This window comes from Myripristis murdjan, chromosome 10, assembly GCF_902150065.1.
Source record: "Myripristis murdjan chromosome 10, fMyrMur1.1, whole genome shotgun sequence".
NCBI classification, from domain to species: Eukaryota; Metazoa; Chordata; class Actinopteri; order Holocentriformes; family Holocentridae; genus Myripristis; species Myripristis murdjan.
In genome coordinates, this window is record NC_043989.1 from 9,379,544 (window position 1) to 9,399,999 (window position 20,456).

Below are 20,456 nucleotides of genomic sequence, written 5' to 3' on the forward strand. Positions count from 1 at the left end.
ATACGGTGGAATTTGTCAGCACCATCATGAGCAATAATTTGCCTCCCATAGAAATATGGAAAAGGCTTTTGGATTTTCAAAGGGTCAAGTATCAAACTCATGCAGTGCATTATCAATTAGAATTGCAGAGCAGATAGAAAAGGCTATTGTGCCATTATATCATTAGTTTGTCTTCCACCTTTGAGAGAGAAGCAATGACAAAGGCCAGGGTTGTGCAGCTCTCAGCAGTCCTCACCATACCTTTTTGCATAATAGTCACTCAAATGTGTGGGACAGAATGTGAGGGAAGACAACCATGACGTTCACCAATGGAAATCAAATTATTTGATTCAATCTACCTGATGATTGAATTTAAACAGTCACCATGCTGTTCACCTAATAATTCTGCAACCCAGCAATTATTCAGACTTTTTGAAAGACCGGATGTATTTATTTTTTAGAGGAAATAAATATGATATCACTGCTGCTGTTGGGAAAGGGCATCCATGGGTTATCCACACTGATCCATGTGACACGATTTTGCTATTTCAGCCGTGCCAGAATGCCCTTAGACACTGTGTGGAGGCAGAAGTAGAAATTATTTTTGTTATGCATGTAATTGAATTGAGGTTTGGATCAATGCAACCAGGCCTAAAAGGCTGCTTTGGCACATTTGTTTCATCAAGTGAATTGAATGAGAAACTCAGACTTGCTCTAGTCTCTTGCTATATAATGAAATCCTGATGGTGACGATGGCACTGGGCGCCTCGGGTGTGGAGTCGCTGAGTAGCATTGCTGCAACTGATGACTCCAGCCTTGTCTTGGGGCCAGCTGAGCTCCACCATCAGACCTTGAAGCTCCCAGAATCGAGATGTGAAGTAATTCATGATAGAGCATGTAAAGTCAGGCCATAAATCCAACAGGGAAACAAGGTGATGCACAGCATAGGCTTAAGGGTACAAACCAGTGATGGAAAGGGTTTTATTGCACTCAAGAAGCGGTGGCAGAAAAAAAAAAAGAAAAAGAAAAAATCTGTGGCTGTATTGTCAGCACCACTGTTGAGATTAAAACCCATCCCACAATCCGGACAACCTGTCCAAACAGGGTTATGAACCATAAACCATGCTCAGCAGACTGGCACAGTAAGTAGTGATGCTGTCCTCCAACCACACAGTAGGACAGGAGTTAAAAATCCTCTGTCTGTAAAAAAAACATCTGTACCGCTGAAGAGTCCTTGAGTAAGAGACAGCTCCTAGGTCGCTGATCTGTAGCTGACTGACCTTTGTCCTCCCAATGAATTGGACAATCAAAAAAAAATTTACCTTACAGTTAAACAGAATATCAGTATTAATGTTTATACTCGATGTAGTGACTATAGTGACTAAATAAGTAGTAAATAAGTCACCCAAAATAACTGGAATATTTAATAGTTTGAGAGAGCAATCGGTTGAAGTCAGGACATACCTGATCCCAGGTGTTTACGTAACCAGAACAAGAGGAAGACAATGAAAAAGCAGTGAAGTAAAAGCGAGTCTAGTTGACAGTATGGCCTTTTGTTCCCGGTGAGGACAGCAGCTGGATAGATTGATCTGACTTCAGAGTCTGGCCATTTATCTCGGTCAGTCAGTCAGTCACATCTGATCTATGGTTGTCAAACGGAGACGTGCTCCTCAGAGAAATAAACTGCTCCGAGACCAAGACAAGGGTCCGCTGAGGGACGCTACCACGCCAACAGCATTTTCCCTTTGAAGCCAAGCGTGTGTGCATTTCTCCACACAAATTAGCAATTTTCTTATAATATGATATTATGAAAAAGTAGCCCCGTTTTGCACACTTAATGCTGTACATATGTATATTCTTTTAATTCACCCTAGCCATTTTCTGTCATTCATTTTCAACTCCTTTTTAAAATTTATTTTATTTTTGTTTGTTTGCTTGGGGGGGAATCTTGTTCCATGCACAATTCCAGAAGAAGAGTCAGATTGGTTGATTTTATAGTGATTTTATAATGTACTGCAAGTAAAATTATATAGGTAGTAATGTTTCTATGCAGCATTACAGTCTGTATAGGCATAAAAGGTCATTCCTTTGCTGAAATATGATCAATTTTATGATGATAGAGGTGCTTTTGTCTTTATTGTTTTATTTATTCTTCTATTCATGTTCTGTTTTTAGTGTAAAACACATCACATTGCACTGCATTTGATTATATGAAATGTGCTATATAAAAAAGTAAATAAAGTTTGGTTCAGTTTAGCCTGCGTGTACCCTTGCTGCTTGTTTGTTTGCTGCTGCTGCTGCCATTACACAAGAGCTAGCAGTTCATGCATCTTTGTCTCTGCTATAAATGACAGAGGCAATTTGAGCGCTGGATGTGTTTTTGCAGAGTGATCCGCATGGCGCGCCCTTCACTGCCTCTATGCACTGTCAAGTGGTGTATCATATATGTCATCATGCACACTGATAAAGTGTTATTTTTATAATTAATTTTAGTAGTATTTTTTAGAAGTATTTTCACTGGCTCTCCTCATCCACTGACTCTCAAAACCTGTAAAGCAAAGACTTTACTAGTCTAAACTTTATTTGTCACCATAGTAACAATTACAGCAGTGAATCAAATAAAGCACACATTTTAAGATAATAGAGTGAAAAAAAAAAACAAAAAAACATCCATTACTTACAATTCTCCAAGTGGAGCTGACTGCTGTTGGTCCTATTCTCATATTTTCCATGGAGATTTTTTCCCCTCAGTTCACCTCTCTCCAAGGACCCCCCCAGAAAAAGAAAAAAAAAAGCCAGGGAGACATTTAGACATGTACTTCCCTTGACACAATTGCGGCTCAACACTGTCGCTCCAATTTAGAAAGCTGCGAGTTGATCCTTTTGACCGTGTCTTTCGCTACCTGGGCCATTTCTAAGCCACAGATGATAATCCTCAAGGGGCCCTCATTAAGTCGTTGCTCCAATTAAGCCACACACATTTTGCCGCAGCACAATCCCTCTGTACTGCAGCACACAAATCCTCCAACAGTGGATTACTCTGATCAGTGGGTGGGTTGAAAACAGCAGCGTTGGTAAGTCAGTGGAAGAAGTTCGCATTTCTTAGCTGTGGACAGCCACTGGCCACTGCTAAATCCAGCGACGTGGATTAACTAATTTGAGTTGAAAGAAATCATCCTAGATTTTAAACCGTATGAAATTATATCTAGATTAGAGGGCACCTTGAGATTTGTTAATCTCTAGGTGATCACGCTTGGGTAGATACAGTATAAGGGAGCAGTATCAGCAAACCAAACCTACTTAGCCAAACCTACTAAACTTTGGATAGTGAGATAAATATAGCTGGCTTTAATGGCTTTCTGCCCTATTTTCACTCACTCTGCAGGTTCAAAGTGATAACTCCAGCTGCACCATGAATGAGAGTGACTGCATGGCATATGCTATCTTAACATCTCATTGACTTGCACTGCAATTTCCGTCCCTTTGTTATCTCAGATAAAGTATTAGATTCAACTCATGACTTATATTCATTAGTTTAACTTTTACTGTTTGTTTACCTGGTTCAAAACTGCTTTCGTAATGAATAGTCAGCTAATTTGTGATATGTTTAGGGAAATTACTGAATGATAACCTTTGAGAAGTCTGACTTGACATAATGTGCTCATGTTGCACAATAAATGTTTACTGTGAGTGGCTCTTATTGTGACAGATTGAATTTGAAAGTCCAGTGGGGAAACTTTGGTAACCAAAAAACACAGCAACATATTAAAACTTAAGTTATCAAAGGCTCTTTAAGGTGAGCTATTCAGTATTTTTATGTTATGACTGCAACTAGACCTGGCCAGCACCTCGACAACACCAATTGTGTGTCCTCTCCTCCTTTGAGATTCACTTTCAAACACAAAAGAATTGGAGTGTTGCTCAGGAACAAAACGTTATTCTTAGAAAAAAATCACCAATACAGTCTTCGCTGGAGCTAAGCTTTGATCGACACTGGGGCACAATACCAAGTTGAAATCAGGTGAGGAGCCGAGTGTCTGAGGCTCTGAGGAAGGAGTCGTGCACATCAAAATGACAGCGCACTTCAGCAGGAAATTCTGCTACATGAATTAATTGTTCGTCCTTTGTCATGTAATTTGCATTTCCTAGAGATTCAAATTCTACCAGTGGCAAGAATTATAATAGTGGTAAACCTTCAAAAGCCAGTGAACATGCCTTTAACTTGATTGTAGTCACAGAAGCTTTACTGACTCTATTTGAGTAAGATCTACCTATACTGTATAGGCAAAGTATACTGTGTGCATATAATATATAGAGGATTTAAAGATACACAATGCAGATGTGCCTTGGCTTGATTGAACTGTTTAGACTCAGCTTCTTCCATGTTTTTTTTGCCAGCTGAACCAAAATTTTCTTCACTTCAACAACTAAACCTCGCCAATTTTCCATTGTGCCCATTTGATTAGTAAAGGAGTTTATATTCTGGGGAAATCCTGTTGCCTGAAATCCATCTGTCAGTATTTTAGAAAGCAGGCAATTTTGTGAGCAAAGGCCTTATGGAAACTCATGATTTGTAATAGTCACCCATGATTTTCTAAGGCCTACCTGTACTTTGTTTTCAGTAGTGCATGTCTAATCTTAGAATGAAATGCTTCATATGTCTGTGTATGCAAATGTGGCTGGGCCCAGCAGCCAATAGCAGGCTGGCACCTTAAAAAAAAAAAAAAAAAAACTCTAAATTTAGATACAAAGGGACATACTGCTAAAAAGCCAACAATGTCACCTAGGGATAACTCAGAGCCCTGGGAATCACAGGTTCACAAGCTGTTTAAAGTCAGGGGGGCAGTTAGAAAACAGACAGGAGTCTAAAACTCTATGTAACTCTAAAAAAAGTATTATAATGTAACTGATAACAAAGAATGATGTCACCCAAGATAAACAGTGCTCAACACTTGTAATGAAACACTAAAAAGAATAAAAATGTTCCTTAGAAGCACCGTTAAAACCCAATAAAAATTCCAAGTCCAGTTCAGCGGTTCCTCTCCTGTGTCCACGTCCTGGCCCTCTGACGTTGCAGTGCCACTACAACTCTAAAGGATAGTGCAGAGACACCAGGGCAAGTAGTGTGTTTCCCATTCCTAGCTTAGCTCCCACTGCCTCCAGCTACAACCCTTCCTGGTATGCCTCACTGTGTCCGCCACCCAAATATGCCGGAGGGTACTCAGGGTTTGCCTGGGTGGCAGATGACCAACTGCTGACCCAAGAACGAGTGAAACTGCGTTGGCGGACACTGACTGCTGCACGTAGGCCCACAGCAACGCCTTGGTCGTTTGGCTGGTGGCTGGCGGCTGTCGGGGGAGCTGCTCTGCTGTGCGCTCTCTTGCTGGACTGCATCCTCAAATGGTCTGTCTGCTGTGACCCACAAGCTCCTTCTTCCTCAGCTCCGTCTGTGTAAAAGCATCTTGTCCAATTCTATCACTCATCCTGTGATTATTGGCTGTGGTTGGAGGAGTGCAAGGGCCATTGCACGGTTCAGTTTCATCCATGCATAATCCAAGGTTTAAAAAACACATCAAATAAATACATTAAAAGCAAACCAAAGGCAACATCTTCCCTTTCCACAGCATCACAGCATTGGATGCATTTTTGCAGCACCTGTCCTTGGAGCAGGTTGGTGTACTTGGAGCTTAGATGCTCAGGGGAACTTTGGCAATATTTGCCACTGGCAATACTTGGGATCTAAACAGGAACCTTTCAATTTCCAGGTAGCATCCAACCTGGTGTTTTGACTGTATGATGAAAAATTTTGTTTATGATCAACCATTAGACATCCAGTTAATTGCTGCTTGAGCTGTTCCACACCTGTTTACACTCTTTGTGAGAAAAACAAGTCCAGTATGGTTGAAGTTGAATGGTTTCTCCTTTGTTAATTGTTATTTACTGTGCTGTTGCGGTACCAAGTTCTCAGTGTCTGATACAGATGCATCAGTAAGAAAGGACAACAACAAAACTATGTACACCTCTGAAGCATCTTGCATTCTGATTAAACATTTACATACTGCATATGCCCAGTCTTCCAGCTGTTTGTAAACACAGATGTTAGTTTGAACTGTGCTAATAAAAAAAAAACTTGAACGGCGTGAGCTCTCCAATCGCTAGTCTGTTCTCCTCCGTGACTGAGTGAAATGATGGGTTAATGAAGCATTCTCTGGCAACCGTTTAGGCAGAAAAATGATCAAGTTGGCCAGGCAGTGAAGGAAGACACTGTGCATATGTCAGGGAGGGTCTTTTCCTTCCTCCTACTATGGCGTGGTTTAGCTAATGTTCTTCCTTGGACTGACATTTGTTCAAGGATGTTTATCTTGGATCGCTGGGCATTCGCCGTGGCTCTGAGTCGGTTAAAGTCGTGAGCTCACTCTCCATGTCTGCTCAGATTTGTGTTTCCTTTGTTTTCTTTCAGACCCTGGAGTAAGTGACCTGTGAACAGAATCATACTGGAGATTTTGTAAAGGACTGCCCTGCTTCAATAACAGTGTATGGACGTTTGATATTGGGAAGCCCAGCAGGTATGTCAAGATTTATTCATATCTGCCTGTTATTGTTGGTGCTGCATGTTATTTTCTTTTTCTGTGTTGTTTTAAAGTCACTTTTAAAAGTGGTTTGGAAGGGTGGGGTAGAACTTACTCTTCACTAATATTAACAATTACAGAATTTTTCTAGGACTAATGCTTCACTCCAGAGATGTTGGAAAGTCATAAATTCTGACCTTGTGCTTGCAAGATTGCAGCGGAAGGGCCCGCGAAGTAAAAAAAAAAACTAATAATTATAATAATTCGCAAGGATTTCTTGGCCCTTAGGTTTCCAAGATGCAGTTATCTGATATCACATCAACATGATGATAAACGCTGTGAATCTGTATAGAGTTGCTTTTATCATGTTCGTCAACCTCAGAGTATACCAAAGTTCAATTTTCAGCACTGTATAATCTGAAATGTAACAACACTATAAAGTTACAATGTTTTTGTTAATTACCTCCAGTTTCCATTAACATAACATTACAGTAGCTGTTGCATAGAGAACAATATTTTATATTGACCGCTGAAAATCTCATGGCTTTCTCTTAGTTTTTACAAGCTGGACGACAGTAGGACGTAGAGGTTGTAATTTAGACCTGCCACCTGGGAATTTCCCACTCCCCAATGCATTACACCACTATTTGGACATGGTGCATGCCTCTATACAGCAAGAACTAATATACTGCCATAAGTATAGAATCGAGTGTGAAATAATAGATGAATCATATCAAATTCCTCTCACCTGTCAGGCTCCCTGCATCACTGTGCCCTCATTTCGAAATAGGTAGGCTACCGCAGGAAGTTGGAAAGGAGGAAAAGTCTTCAGTGCTGCTGCTCTTGGGATTTCCTCATCTTGGAATTCCCAGATATATAGGCCTTCAGCTTGCCTTTTCAGATATTTATGTCAAAAAGGCTTACTGGTCTCATGCAGCTTTGAAACATAAGAGAGCATAAGATGCATTATGGTTTTATCACAATTATGTTGATTTGTTTGGTTTTGGGCCAGAGTTGGAATCATATTTGTTTAATTGGCACAAGGAGTGAAGGGTTGGCATGAAAAAAATGTATTCAGTGAGCTTTGGAATTCAACCTCATTAACAGCAAGCCCATTACCAGCCTGTAAGACTTTCTGTTGCTGTTGGTGATTGTTTAGGTCCCAGGTCAAGTAGCTTCAAACCACAGCTTTTAACAAAGAGGTTTGCGACAAAATGTTTGCGAAGGACATAAATACAGAGAAAGACAAGAGATCAAGGCAGGAGAGAGCGAGCACATCCCAGATTATGTGAAAATGGACAGCTTCAAGGGCAGGCCTGTCCTGTCGGGACAGAGGCTTTACCTTGGTAATAACATTTTGTAAAGAAAAAAACAAAACAATAAACAATTTAGTTTACTTCATTGAATTCCTGACCTCAACGTCCCTTCCCACTGCTTTGAGGCATTGAAGCGACATTTTCCTCCCAAAGGGCAGAGATGACACAGTATGACTCGGAGGGTGTCAGACACATCCAGCCAACATGCTTAAATGCCTGATCTCAAATGCCAGTGCTACATGTTGCCTGACCAAATCTAATGGGCCTGGTTAAGTTCTTGTGCCATTTGCATTTCTTGTCACGTTTTCAATATATGCACCCAGGGAGGATGTGGCGGGAAAGACTGGGACCGGTTGGAAATTAATGTGATCACGTCGGGGAAGGGACTGCGCTGAACGACATGTGGAAGGAAAATGTGTCTATCTGAACCTCCTTGCTGCCGTGAGGCATAACACAATTAGACTTTAGATTGTTTTTTCCTCTCCCTCTGCCCATCTGATTTCTGTTCTTGCCAGGCTATTCTCTTTCATCTGCTTTATTCCTCTGTATTGTCATAATGTAGCAGACCCTGAGTGCTCTCACAGATCACTGGTACAGCTTATCAGTGAAGTGCTGCTTCAAATTGGGTCCCTTAATTTAGTCTCACTACATTCATTCTCAGGATTACACTTTCAGGGGAAAAGGCTGTGGTGGTGGTGGAGAGAAAAGACAAACATATTCGAGGTAGAACAATCTGGAATATGTTAGGACATGGAAATTTGAGGTTTTGCTTTAAGGAAGAAAGTGTGTTTGCAGTGCCTGAATATTGAAGATGGCAGCGAGCCTTGGTATTTGGTGAAGGCTGCCCTCCTCACCACTCAGTGAGGGTGGAGAAACAAACAGAGGGCAAGTGGACATTAGATATGGTAAAAAAGTTAAACTGCTGAAAACAATGTAAACCAGCATTACTTCTGCTCCGTTAAAACTGGTACATCCTTTATTGAGCTTCAAGTGGCCAGAAAAGGCAAATAAAATACACAAAGTCATTGTACTATTTTATGATCTTAAGCCACGCAGATGTGTTTTTACCCTTGATGATGCCCTTGATGATACCCTTGATGATCACACCATAAATCTTTGGAGAAATGGAAGACTGTTAAGGTGAAGCTGGTATCGCAAAATTTTCTGAAATCATCACAAAGTCTAAAAATGCAACTAATTCCATGCACGACAAATGAGAAAAAATACATTTTCATACAACAAACACCAAAATATAACCCAACACTTAACCAAAATTGTCATAGTTGCCTAGAATTAACTGTTAGCATACCTTGCAAATGGCAAGCCCAATGTATGATATTGTCATGTAATGCTTTAATGGTGAGTGAACATGATGTTCATATTATTTGTGTTCACAGAATGTAATCTGCATTTCAGAGCTGTGCTTATTTCTCACCATTTTTATAACTGTGTTGCAAAGGCCAATGTGCTTAGCTTTAGCAGAAAGCCTAAACTGTGTATAACAACACATTTAGGCTTGTTTAGCATACACAGCTCTGTCATGTAGATCCACACTGCAAATAATTTGACTTACTTTATTTGTCAAACTCAATAAATGTACAAGAATTTGTGTTGTGACATTGATGCAGAGTCTTATGCCTTATACAAGTTGGCTGTGAAAGAAATGTTGTGGACAGTAGACAATCCATGACACTACAAATACACATTCAGCCTTCTGTCACTATATGCATTCAAGCAGTGAGGCAAACAGTACAGCTGCAGCTTTTACAGCTTTTACTGGTTAGACTGAATCCACTTCTGCTTCAAGATATGCACCATTTCCTGACCTGCTGATGTCAGATGCTGATGTTTCATGGGCTGATTTCAACAAACCCAGAGCAGCTGTCTGTAAATTTGCATATCAAATTGTTTTTAGGCATTACTCATGGATGCGAGATTTGAACAATATTCAGCTGTGGCCGCGCTTTATTGGAATCAACGTAAAGGCATGATTAAGCCATTAAGGCCACATCTGCCAGCCTAATTCCTTTTTAATTTGCTGAGAACTCTGCTGTATATTGCTACAGTGGATGTGACATTTTAATTAAGCAAGGGCCATAAAAATGATTACCACAAGGTTGCAGAGGGCCACTGCTCATATCACTGTGGAGAGTAGCAACCAGAGGTCCGCTCCGGCTAACGCTGCCAAATCGGCACACCCCAGAAATCACACTGACCTCTGTTATATCCTTATTATTATCTGTGTCACCCATTGCACATGGAACGAGGTAGGGGCTAGTGAAATTCATTCGCTTCTGTCCAGTATAGTGTTTTTTTCATACCAGTGAAAACCTCATATTCTTTTACGGAATACTTTGACTTTACAGCTGAGCTCATTACATCAATGTATTTAAATCTATTTAAAATGTTTTTTCTACGGTAAATCCCTCTTGAGATTTTCTTTTTTTAATGCTGCCTTTGGCATAAACAGTGAGACTGGAAATAGAACTCGGTGACTCTCAGATTAATTTGACACACAGAATGCCAACTTGAAACACAGGAGCACAGACAGAAACTATGAATGGTTAATGGTAAATATGTACGCTCTTGTACTGAACTGAAAGATTTCTGGCTTTCATGGATATTTCCTGGGCTTATCTTATACATTGCAATGACAGAGCGTGTCTGTATGTACACGGATGACAGATACAGGGGTGACAAGAGAGGAACTAAAGCCATGATGAATTCAACTGAACATCTGTACGGTTTATTTTCCATCAAAAGGCAGCAGGAAAGATTCAGTCTGTTGAATTGTGCAGAATGACTTTGACATCAGAAGATCAGTATGTAATTGTTTTCCTTTTCAAATATAGATTAAACAGGAACATAATGGATTTTACCATACCGCATACAGAAATTCATTTGAAAACTAGGTAGCTGCTGTTGTGCGGAAGAAAAAGAAAAAAAGAGAGGTTACTGTACAGAGTACTTACAAAAGAGTTATATTTTGTAAGCAATCTGAGATTTTGAAATATTGGGTACAAAATCCTTCATATGTATCAACTGGTGTTCTGCCTGAAAACATAAATATTAAAACTGACTACACTAGTCTTCCCAGGACAGTTGCTGGTTTGAATCCTCAGAACAGCTGACAAAATATGGGTAGGAAAGTGAATAAATGCTGGTCTCCCTTCTTTTGGCGTCTCCTGTCAAAGTCCCATTGAGCCTCTGGTTCCTACAGCAGAGCTGTTCAATCGTAAACAGAAGAGTTTGGCTATAGTGAGCAGCTTCCCAGCAGGCTACATACATACAGTATGAATGTGTGTGACTGAATTGATGAGAGGCAGGGCTGTGCTGAAAAAGAGCAAGCATACCTCCATGCGTGAATCCCTCTATAAGAAATGTTTAAAAATTGATCATCATAAGTTCTAGAGTGGGCGGAAAGCTTTCAGCGCTCTTATTCTGAAATCTGGAACATTATGGGCCAGATTTACAGCCACACTATTTACCATTTGAATTTGAAATGCCCTTTTTTCATGACAATAGTGTTCATGAATATGTATGTGCAGCAGAGGAATGGCTTTGCTTGATAGTGCACCCTTTGCACAGCGTGTACCCTTGGCATTGCCGTAGTACATAACATGGCATTGTCATGTTACGTCACAATTTCTGCAGCGACATCCACAAACTCCTGTCAATTTGTCTGATAAAATTGTCTGTTCTTTGGAAGTTGAGTGATAGGAACATCTGACATGATTCAATAAGTCAAAGGGGTGCGCATTGGTTGCATGCAATTATAATCTGCAGGGGGATTTTTTGGATTTTGTAAAGCATTTTTCACACATGCTTGTCAAAGCACAGTTTGAGTGGTATAGCAAGTGGGACGTGGCAGACAAACAAAAGAGGGTGAGGACTCTCTGAAAAGCAGTGATGTGCCAGTGGAGCTGTCTGCTCTGTGTAATGTTGCAAAGCCAAAGCAGAGCGTAGCAGTCAGGGATGTGGACGATTCCACGCTGAGCTGTTTTCCTCAGGACCCTGGACAGCTCCCCAGGATACTGACATTAGTCATCTGGACAGTTAATGTATATTTGCCTATTGGAAGAAAAGGCTTGTATTTTTGTTGTTTTTGCCTGTATCTGTTTCAGATCAACAGAATAACAAGTGACATGCATTTTTTGTTGTTTTTGATGCTGTTTATATGGCTCTTCTTTTTCCCCTTTGTCCTCTTCTTTCTTTTTCCTCCTCATTGTCATTTGTCCTCTTCTTTCTTTTTCCTCCTCATTGTCATTTGTCCTCTTTTTCATCTTCGTCTTTCTTTGTCTTGATTATCATCTTCTTCATGTTGCTCATCCTCCACTTATTCATCGTATCATCATCTTCTTCCTCTACTTCTTATCATTCTAATTCTTCTTAACTGTTCTCATGCAAGCAAATAACAATATTGCTCATCTTTTTTCTGCTTATTTTTCTTGTTCTTCTACTTCTTCTCATTCTTCTTTTTCTCATTAGAAGGAGTCATGTAAGTGCAATTTTATTAACAGCTGTACATGTGTGATCATTTTGTGTCATCATCTTTTTTCACTCAGTCACAACCATACCATGGATTCACTGAATGCTGTGTAATGTGTAGACGGATTCCTTGCAATTTCCACTTTTTCTTGTTCTTGTTCTTGTTCTTGTTCTTCTTCTTCTTCTTGTTCTTGTTCTTCTTCTTCTTCTTCTTCTTCTGGTCTATCCATTAGTTTTCGTACTATTTGTTAAACTGCACACTTTGGTTTGCACAGCCCAGCCACTTTTCCACCCCGCCCTGTTGTGTTGCACTGAGGTTCAGGAAGTGTGACTTACCCTCAGAGATAGTGAGGCCATCTAATGTGAGCCAACAGTTTTATGATTGACAGCTTAAGGAATTAAGCTAGTGTAACTCTTTACTCCAACAGATTTACATGTTGTTGTTGTTTTTTTGTTTTTTTTTCACCGCTATGCCTCAGCCATCTGTAAATCAACATTCTCTTATCCCTCTTCATTTACTGAGAACCTCATGATGGATTTTCTGAGTTATGCTGTGTACAGTGTGGAGAAACTTTTAATGGAGATTCCTTGCATTACATGGAAAGCTCTTGTCAAAATGCTCTCAGACATCAGTTCAAGAAGGCTTGCCTCTCGGTTGGAGCATATTCCGAAAAAGAATACTGATGGGAAACCCTTGTATTAAACATTTTCTTGCACACAGTACAGGGTCTAGTACTCTGCACATAAAAATCTTCTTAACAGGTCATGACCTGAAATACTGCGATCGGAGTAGCAGACAGAAAAGACAAAAAAAAAAAAAAAAAAAAAAAAAAAGCTTCAGTTTTCATCTGTTTTATTTCAGCCTTTCACAAGTCATACCACATCCAAAACTTAACAATTAAATCCCAAACACACAGAACACACAAATCAAATGTTGCCGCATGAGCTTAGTCTAATCATTTAATGAATTAATGAGCTTATTCTTATATTAGTTTAATATATATATATTTTTTTTGCTTAAGTAATTTTATTTAAGGAGGTCATCCAATTTATAAACAGCCTCTTTAAAGAGAGACATGGCCAGCAAAGAAGCATCCCAACAGCATTTGGATATCATCAACAACAATGCAGTAAAATAAATAAATAAATAAATAAAAGAAAAATAATAAAAGAAAAAAGAAAAGGTAAGTGCAAATTTCAGGAGCAGGCTGGCAGGAACACACCAGCAGGATCTGGTTGGAGTCAGAAGCCAAAGAAATTGTCTTCTTGGGTGCAAGTGGAGTTAAATGTCAATGACTTCCTTTTTTTCATTCACTCTTTCATGATCATTAGGTTTGTCCCCTATAAAAATCAACAAACTACTAAACGAACTAATCTAGATAACGATGTGCTAGATGACTAGTTTGAGGTCAGAGGGTCAGCTAATCTAACTAGCTTAATTTATCCTAACTTTGTAAAGTGTATTTTTCAGGTAGCAGTGAGAGAATAAGTCTTTATAATATTAGCTATATTCTCTTTTTTTTTTTTTTTTTTTTTTTTTTTTTTTTTTGCACCGGGCTTCAGGCTGACATTACCTTGCCAGGAAGATTATGTATGCCTCCTACATCTTCCTCTGAAAGTGTTTGTATAACTAAAACTCAAATCTGCCTCAAGATGCTACAGTGTGTAGTAATTTTAAACTTCATCCTGTGAGACCGGCTTTCAGTTTTCAATCATTTTCTAATAATGTACAGGTGGAGGTCTTTAAATAAAATATCCTTGGCATGAATCAGCCTCCTTTGGCCGCATGTACCAAGTTTTCTCCTTTGCTGGTGTTTAGATTGATGATTAGACTGTTTAATTAATAATATCCTTTGTGTCTGGGTTTAGCGCATTTAATGATGTGGGAGTTACAACCGTGTCAGACGGAAACATGATCTCTGTTTCTCTCTGCACATTCATTTTTATGGATGCTGGAGATGATGGGTGTGAGTTTCTGTCATGCTCTGACTCCAGCACCTCAAGGCATTGCTGTAACACCAGCGCCAGCTCCACCCTATCCCTTCTTCTTCATTTTCACTACAAGAGGTTGTTCTAACACCTGCCATTTTTTCCCCCTTTTTTATAAGTATGATTCATGCATGGAACAAATTTTCCCTCTCTCATTGAGAGAGCAGGAAGGGGTATCTACTTTGCTTATGCTTCTAACGTGCTGGTGTTTCTATTAGGAAACTTATTTTCTGCAGAGTGTACCTAATAAGAGACCTTTTGTGGCCTGCCTGTTGATTTAAAAAGATATAGTCCCACAAGTACTGACTGTTCATGAGTTCCCTGTTTGAAGTATTACACCATGGCTTCTACAGTGAAGACGGCACTGCAGCTGGAGATTGATCTCTTAAAATAATTGCATTTGACCACCCGTGCTTTTTGTCTGGAGAGCGGCCATAATTGTTCCTTTTTGAAAGAAAAAAAAAATGCTTCGGGCACTAGAGGGCTTGCACAAGCCAAAGTATCTAGTATATAAAGGCTACCACATGCCATATAGGAGACTATACACAGCACATTACATATGTAAATCTGCAGCACTTCACTGTGGTTGCTAGGACTGTGTACCAGGTGCCAGCCAAATGAAAATCATGGAGCTGTGGAAATTGGCATGCTTCTAGTGAAAAGCAGTGTATGGCAAATAGCATTACGATGTGAATGTTTACCAGCTGTAATCCTATCCCTTGCATCAGCCACAATAAAGTGGAAGAAGAAAATCTCTTGCATCCCAGCAGATCAAGATAGATTTTTTTTTTTTTTTTGGAAGGCAGGGACAACTAGCTACTCAGATAACTATGGTGCTTTTTAAAGCACAGAAGGTAACATATGCTGATGCCACAAACTAGTACAAGATATAGCGTTTTAAGGATAAATTCAGGGCATCACCAAACTGTATTTGACAGGATACTCAGCAGCCACTGTATTTATCTCCGCCTTCAGGTTAGTCTTGTCCTTTGTCACTTTGAATGCTGTGATAAAGTGCTAACTTTTGCAGTGTAGTGCATGCAGAGCTTCCATTCCCTGCTGTGACCTTTTCACCGCAGGTTAATAGGAGCACTGCGGTAGACAAATGGTGAAGACGAGACGGAGCCCTTCATAAAGAAACACCATTCAATCTGTTCGTATTGTGGATCTTTTGAGTGTCCCTTTAGCGAGAGCTTATATCTTAAACCGTCCGCTCAATAACTCAATTCTACTCTTATCTCAGGCACAAGGAAGAGATTTAGAGTGAGGTGGGAGACTAGCTTTCTCCCTCTCGCCGTGGGATATATCCCACAGGCCAGACTGTAAAGAAATATGGAGGACCCTTATCAATGATTTCTCTGAGAGATTACAATCAAGACGTGCGTTAATAACATGGCACAGCATGCAACAGTAGATGGTTTATTGAAAGATGCTGCACAAGCATTAGAAACACAAGGTGGTGGTGAGAAATTGTTGCACAGATAGAACTACATGGGGAGCTTATAAATGAAAGAGATGGGTTTATTTGCAGCATTGATTTTTTTATCCTGATGCCATAAATATAAGCCTGTCCTAGTTTCACCAATTACAGGCACAAAAGGGAAGTACGTATTGGACTATACATTGCTTCTGTAGCTGTTTCGGCAATTGACACTATCCTATAGTAAAATCAAAATGCTCCGTGTGCGTCGCTTGCTTTGTGGACAGTATGTTATATATTATGCTTATTCTACACTACCTAAGCAATACAAGAATTTTTTAATCCATAGGAATTGATGCTGCAGTCCTTTGTGCCATTATCCAGGGAGGGTATTCATACAGGAAGCAAATTTGAACTCAGAAAGACTAATATACTAACCCATAAATAGTGACTACTGTTGTGACCTGTGATGACTCTAAAGTATAGAGTAAAGAATAAAGTAAAGAATGTCTAATAAGTTGAAAAAAGACCAGTAATGTGGGCAATTCTGAATCCCGTCCCAGGTACTTGCTGGCTTCAGCTTCAGTTGGCAGAGGTGAACACGGTTCCCCTGCTAATTTGTGATCCAATACAGGACAGGATGTACATTTTTGGTAGGCAATCCCGACATAAGTGCAACTTCAACCTATGAAAAATGATAAATTACCAACAAATCAAAATCTTCTGTGTTGGACTCTGACTTATGTTTATAGTGTATTTGTATTGAGAAACCACTAGGGCAGAACGTGGGAGAAAACATTTCATTTCAATCGGCAATTCAGTGGTGCAAACTGATGTTTTTTTGTGGGCAGTCCAAGGTCAAAATGCATCATATAAATAAAACCACACAAACTGGGATAAAACTGAATTTCTGTTCTTGCATTGCCAGCTCCAGTGTTAAATAACAGGCGTGCCACCACTATAGAGGTTCAGGTCATGTGGAGGGGTATGTGTGATTGTATTAGGTGACACTGACTGTGTTGTTGTGACAACACTGTGTTGTTGTAACTAAGAGCTGCTCAGCAATATATTTAGCCACTACAGTTAGAAAAGCACCGAGCCACTACATGGTCTGTGGTTGTAACTTCCACTGTGCTGACTGGTGTACGAGCGCACACTAGATTTTCCCACTGTGGGCTGTAATTCCCCAAGCAGTGTGCAGTTCCAAAGGTGTTGCACATGAATGGATAAACACACACAGCCCAGTTCTTACAGAGGTGTGCCTCCTAAGCACATAATAATGGCAGAGTGTTTTATTGATCACCATAAGGAAATTCTCTGTTGGCCTGCCTGCCTCGAGGCAGGTCAGAGGTCAGGGTCAGCTGCGGAACAGTGTCTCTGGAGCTGGAACAGATTCAAGCATGGATGGACACATGCCAGCACAGGGTCTTAAACCCGGCTCCTCCTGCTGAAGACTGCTCTCAGCAAAATAAACATACTGTAAACAAATTTTAAAAGAGGTCAAAGTCAACTTGGAAAAGATCACTTAAATTACTTAAATTATGTGATGACTTGGCACAAGTTGTTATTTTCTTTTAATTTTCTGAAATATCTCATCTCACACTGCTTCTTCTATTATTATTAAAAGTTTGAAGTGTTTACTTTCCTTCTGTTATAGACCTGTATTGACTTTCCATATTAGGAGCTTATTAAATGGAGGCAGAATTTTAAAAATAGCAAAAAAAAAAAAAAATCTGCATTTGTCAGCTTTAACGAATTTTTTTTTCAGTTTTGTATAAAGAAATAGCTTACACATTTTCATGATTTCAACTCAAGAGAAGTCTCCTGATATGAGGAAACAAAGCATCTCAGTGACAGGACTCCTCATGATTAGGTTTTCTTGGGAATAAAGAACTTGTTTACACTAATCTATGCCGACACCAGATATTTGTGCTCCGATTTTCCTTAGTTCCTTTTTCATTTGAAGTTTTTTTTTTCTCTCTCTGCCTTGTCCCATTCTCAATTTATTGCTCCATATATTTATTTATTTCCTCATTTACTCTGTATTTATATGTCTGGAATTTGTATGAGAGACGTTATTTGCATTAGTGGCTGCACAGAATAAAAATTGAACTCCATTTTCTGGCTGGTCTGGCTCACCGTTATTTGTTTGCTCACTGCCCTTTATTTCTTTTGCTCCCTATTTGACATTATTTGGTCAACTTGTTTGTTGTCATACCCAGTTTGTTCGACTCTGTGTTTGTCTGCCTTTGTATTTGTCTTCATGTTTACACAGACCAAAGATGTATTTGTTCTCTCTTGTTTGCTTTTGCTGTATGGTGTGAGGAGGTAGTGCTGCTGTTCTTGAAAAGATCAAACCAGGCGGAGGAACTGTACTCCTTACACATGTTCACATGGTGGTGGCTTGTACTGACCTCCACATCCAGGTAGACATTAAATAAAAGTCGTAATTCTAGAGCAATTCTACGACTCTATACTTTGCTCTGGTGATTGTCTGCAGATGAACAATAAAGTCTGGTGTATTGTGGAGCCGTGTGCATTGAGTTTTTTTTTTTTCCTTCATACGTTTAAGATTATATATTTAACATTTGATCTGACCCTCTTCTTGGCCATCAAGGCAATTCAGTATTATCTGTTTGCATTTATTTCGATTTAAACAAAACTTGAGAAAGGTAGCCACAATAGACTAGAGGGTTGTGCTGAGTTGACTTGGTGTAAAGGGGACTTTCTTCTTAATCTTTAAGATGATTTGAATTTGAGATTTGGATTATTCTTAGCAGCAGTCTTAGATCATTTTCACACCTGCCGTGTTTAGTCTGGTTTAATCAAACCCTGGTGTGATTATGTCCTTAGTGTGGTTCATTTGGATAGATGAGAACACCGTAATCAAACCCCGGCGCACGGCAATTGCACCACCTATTGTTAAGACATTACAGAACTTCCAAAGCAGTTGCAGCTAATTTCATCAGACATATAGAGGACAATGTAGACAAAGAAGTAGTAATAGTGGGCATGTGTTGAGGCCTTGAAGCACAGCTTACTGTACCTTGTTCAACTCCCGTGTAATGCAATAATGAAAGCATGACATTACCGTAGTATCTCCAGGCTCCTACATCAGTTCCGGGCACTGATAGCATCCGGACAACATGGCAAACCGGTATCCTCACCGATCAGAGTCGTATCAGTTTCTCATCGTCTCATGTTCTGTTAATCTTCCTTTAATGTGCCGACAAAGAGAGGATGACTTGCTGAGAAACGTTAAGTTCCACGGTTAAGAATTCTCTTTGTGTGATGAACGCAACCTTTCTCTTTACGTGCTGTCTTTCATATGTTGATCTGCTTTAATTTGAGATGTGTGAAAGCCAAGTGAACCAAAGGAAAAAGTACAAATGTATCAAAGGGTCACAACCACACAAACTATTAAGTGTAAAATCGAACTTGGCTCTAATGTGAAGTGTTGGTATCTTAATGGATCCACCTCTGATATAAATCATCACATGTGCACAGTCTAAATATATTCATTTACCTCATATCACCAGCAGAAATATATTTCGCCCAAACAACTCTAAATGGAGATATCTGATTACAAACTACATGAGAAAACACAACAAGTTATATGTAGAAAAAGGTTGGTTCTCACAGTGGTTCATTTATGATGTGCTGGCACCCCAAGGACCCATAAAGGGTTGCAACTGGGCCTGAGCTGGCAATAAAAGCAGAGAGGCCTTGTCCTCCTCTGAACCAACCCAGGGGTCATGTTTGTATACATAACCTCCTCATGGGGGAGAGGAAATTCATTGCCATCACAAGCAGGTAGAAATGCCAGCCCTCTTTGGTAATAACAGTAAGCTCTGAGGTGGCGATGACCAGCCCTACATACACCATACTTCACTGACCTTTGACTTTATTCAACTCCTCAGTGTCCAAGCAAACATTATCTGGGTCGCGCAAATATAAATGTCAAGTATTTTCTCATGGGAGTAGTTGTGGTTTGGACCCCTGGGACAATAGTCCCGCTGTTTTCTTTCCTCTGTAGCTTTCTCTCACTTTCTCATTTCTCCTATTTTCCCTTTCCTCTCATTATTCTCTATCTTTCTCATGAGTCCCCCTCTCTGTCTGCACTGTGGCACACAGGACCTGTCCACTTGTTTGTGGAGAGTGCTGTGGTAATGTTGTGTGGCAGTTGCTGAGGACAATGGCCGCTGGGCGTTTTGTGATGTAATGATCCCTGCCATCGTCTCTCTCCCCCCTCCGGTTGGTAAAGGGGAGAAGGGGAGGGAATGGAAGGGCTACAATCTAGTATGAAGATGAGCAATACTTGGAAGCAGCACCCTAATGGTTGTAGAAGCAAGCTTGTGACTGGAGGGTTGCTGTTTTAAATACCATCTGTGAAAATCTGGGTGGCGGAAGGAAAGTTGATGGTTCTTTGCTCCATCAACAGCTACAGCTGAGGTGCAATTGGGCGAGGCACTTAGTCCCCAGTTGCTCCAACAGAGCTGCTCAGTGGTCAACTGTAAAAGACTGTGGTTGTACTGTGCAGCTCCCAGGTGTTAATGTGTCTAACTGAGTGAGTCTGAAGGAAGGCCACACTGGAAAAGTGCATGTGTACTCAGCAAATCTTTCCCCATGTAATTAAAAGTAAAAATCCTAAAGGTCAAATAGACATGAATGCTTAGCACGAAGCAAAATCTAATG

At 40.0% G+C, this 20,456-nt stretch overlaps 1 protein-coding gene across 1 annotated transcript in view; it reads left to right on the forward strand.

The window, feature by feature from the left end:
* Positions 1–20,456, forward strand: part of lingo2 (leucine rich repeat and Ig domain containing 2) — a 268,300-nt gene that overhangs the window by 93,931 nt on the left and 153,913 nt on the right. The window contains exon 3 of the mRNA XM_030062807.1: positions 6,440–6,545. The gene's annotated coding sequence lies outside the window, so the exon portion shown is untranslated. The remainder of the gene's footprint in view (positions 1–6,439; positions 6,546–20,456) is intronic.